Genomic DNA, 3,326 nt, shown 5'->3' with positions numbered 1-3,326 from the left:
CATAAAATTTCACTTATATTGGTATATGGAATCTAATGAAAAATACAAATGAACAAACAAAACAGAAACAGCCTCATAGAGAACAAACTGATGGTTGCTGGAGGGGTAGAGAGGTAGGGGACCGGGTAAAAAAGTTGAAGGAATTGAGAAGTACAGATTTGTAGTTACAAACTAGTCATGGGGATGTAAAGTACAGCATAGGGAATACAGTCAATATTGTAAAAGGTATGTATGGTGCCAGATGGGTACTAGAAATATCAGAAGGAGCACTTTGATTGTGTAACCACTGTGCTGTACGCCTGAAATTAATACAAAATAATATTTAATAGGAACTGTAATTTAAATAATAATAAATAATAAATGATATTCAAATGACACTCTATAAGAAATCATATGAATATTTAAATAAGGTTGCATTTTAGAGCCAGGGCCAAAGAGAGAGACTTAGTGCCACCACTTGGGCACCCTGCCGATTTGAAACTATGGACCAGTGCACTTCCATTAAAATGACACTCCTTGACAAAAAAATTCTTACTGGCCCTTGCCAGTTTGCCTCAGTGGATAGAGCGTCGGCCCACAGACTAAAGGGTCCTGGGTTTGATTGCGGTCAAGTGCATGCACCTTGGTTGCCGGCTCATCCCCAGTGGAGGTTGTGCAGGAGGCAACTGATCAATGTTTCTCTTTCATCGATGTTTCTAACTTTCTATCCCTATCCCTTCCTCTCTATAAAAAAATCAATAAAATATATTTTAAAATATATATTTTAAAAAATCTTGCTGAATTATGGCATCCTAATTGTTAGTGATGAATGAAGACTTTTATTAAATTTTTTATGTAAGCTTTTTTGAACAATAAACAAGGAAGCATAAATAGCGTATGTATAGGATTCTTAATGTTTTGACTTATTCTAAATTCTACAACTTGAAAAATAAACTAAAATAGAATATGATACATATATCCAATCTTGAAAACTTAGCTTGCAGAGTCCCTTCATGCTAAGTCTGTAAATTGAAATTTAAAAGCAGTGCTGGCCAGGTAGCTCAGTTGGTTAAAGCCTTGTCCTAATACCCCAAGGTTGTGGGTTTGATAACAGAACCCCGTCAAGGCACATACTCCAATCAACCAATCGATGAATAAATGAGTGAAGCAACAAATTGATGTTTCTCTCTCTCAAATCAACCAGTAAAAACCTTTTTTAAGAAGTAGGTGGAAGCTCCTTACCGGTGACTTACAGGCACCATAAAGGATAGAAAACTGAAATACCATACTTAATGTATCTAGAAATTTTGTGTAAAGAATTAAAGAAACTATACCGTGGGCCAATTATTGAAAACTTGTCATCTCATTTTGGAGTCTATTGTAAATGTGCATGGCATTGTAGTTAACCTAACACCATCATGTTGAAATCTGTATTGTTGAAACTAGTATTTTTGTGCTGACCCAAACCTGACCCAGTACAAAATCTGTCACAACAGAAGTGTAATGTTTCTGAAAGCATGATTGCCCTCTCACTTCTTTTTCACCTTCCTGTGCCTTTCATGAGGTTTTCCAGTTGGTTAATCATTAATTAATATTTAACAAGACTTTTTCCCAGTGCCAAGCCCTTTTCTGCTTGTCTAGCCTTTAGGCCTTATATGAGCTGCTCCGCTCTTTCCTGTTTAAGAAGTCCTAACCCTGACTACAGGTTAATGTCTCTGAAGAAATTAATAACAGCAAATGAAGGGGGGGGGGGGGGAGGTCCTTTATAAGAGCACTCACTTTTTCAGGCATTTTTCCTGAAATGCATATAAAGTGGGATGTCATTGAACCAATTTTAAATTCATTTTGGAAATTTCCAAGCACACATTTCCTGAACAAAATGGTTCCTACTGGAACAGGGAAGATTTTATTTAGACAAGTCTTCTACAGCTGTCTCACAAGTCAATCTCTAGCTCTGCCTGGAGAAACCCTCAAACCAGGGCCCTCTGGACCTGCAGTGAGTCAAAGGATCGAAATGTAGATAAGGAGGGGACACCACTACCTGTGTTAATGAAAGAGGTCACCTATGGCTTGGAGGCGATCTCGTGGGCTAGGAGAAGAAAAGGTATTCTGGCAACAGGAGCCTGTGTCCAAGTTTTCTCTGGTGAAAGGAGACAGATGAGAATTGATGTCCATTTCTAGTCAAAGAAGTGGAAGCACTTTAGTTCCACCATCCCTTCGCACCGCCACCTCTTCCTGCATGGACATACATACCAGACAGGTGATTTTGGTGAACAGTATACTGAGCACGAAGCTAAACACTTGAGAGCCCCGTCCTATCCATAATCTCCTCCCCAAGGAAAGGGAGAATTGCTGATGTTTTCCCTCTGGGCTGACTGGAGCCAATAAAACTATTAGAAATGTCTCTTCCCATACCGAGATTCTCTTCAAGATTTCGGGGAGAAACTGTACCCTCCATAGACTTAAATAGGGGTTTGGTGGCATTCAAACTCTCGTCCCCGACATTCCCATCTTTTCATTTATTCCACAAGATTTTTTTGAACCCTGTGGACTTTTCTGATCTCATCTCCAGGGAGAAAGGAGAAGCGGGCGCGGGGGACCAGTCTCAGATCCCAGCCGCACCGTTCCAGTCCCCATCGCCCTGCCCGGCGCCCGGCGCGGCGATTATGCTCCCAGCTCTCCACCCAGCTGATGTGACAGGCTCGCGGCCCAATCGGCTTCCTGGTTCCCAGGCCGCCTGCGAGCACCACCCGAACCAATGGCGACGGCCCAGGGGCGGAGGGGCTGGCTGGAGGGGAGGGAGTGCTGGCTTTAGAACCGCAGCCGCAAAGATTCCGAGAGGCAGAAGTTGTCTGAGCGCGTCTGTCGGCGGCGGTCGGGCCGGATCCGGTGCTCTGCGACTTTAGGTGAGTGCTTCGTGGGCACCGGAGGGCACCAGGGTAGGGGGTGTGCCGGGGCGTTGGCAGGAGTGGGTCGGGGTAGAGCATCTCCCGGAACCTCAGAAGGAACGTGCCTTGCCCGGGGGGCGGGGAACAGAGCGGGGTGGGGGGGCTGCAAAAATCTCTTTTCTAGCCTTTTGGGGCCAAGGCGCTCGTTCCCGACAGGGATGGGTGGGAATGACAGTGTTCCCCTCGCCCAGCACCCGCCGCCAGCACGTTTTCTGCTCTTCACTCTCCAGAGAAGGTTCTTTTCCAGTAGTTGCTTGACTTGTTGCCAACCTTGGGCTGGAGTCCCTGACGCCAACACTTGCCCTTCTTCCCTAACGTGGCCATGGCCCCGAAGTGGAAATCGAGCTCCTAACTTCCCTCTGTCGTCCTTCTCCAGCTACTGCCACCACCCCGCAGCAC

The 3,326-nt window shown here is 44.9% G+C and overlaps 1 protein-coding gene across 1 annotated transcript in view; it reads left to right on the top strand.

Annotated features, from left to right (window-relative positions):
- Nucleotides 1–2,787: 2,787 nt before the first annotated feature.
- PLS3 (plastin 3) overlaps nt 2,788–3,326 on the top strand; it is an 86,820-nt gene continuing 86,281 nt past the window's right edge. Inside the window, exon 1 of the mRNA XM_006759215.2 lies at nt 2,788–2,885. The gene's annotated coding sequence lies outside the window, so the exon portion shown is untranslated. The remainder of the gene's footprint in view (nt 2,886–3,326) is intronic.

This window comes from Myotis davidii, unplaced genomic scaffold (genome assembly GCF_000327345.1).
Source record: "Myotis davidii unplaced genomic scaffold, ASM32734v1 scaffold1596, whole genome shotgun sequence".
Classification (NCBI taxonomy): domain Eukaryota; kingdom Metazoa; phylum Chordata; class Mammalia; order Chiroptera; family Vespertilionidae; genus Myotis; species Myotis davidii.
The sequence above is the reverse complement of the archived record's forward strand: the minus strand, read 5'-3'. Positions and strand labels throughout refer to the sequence as shown.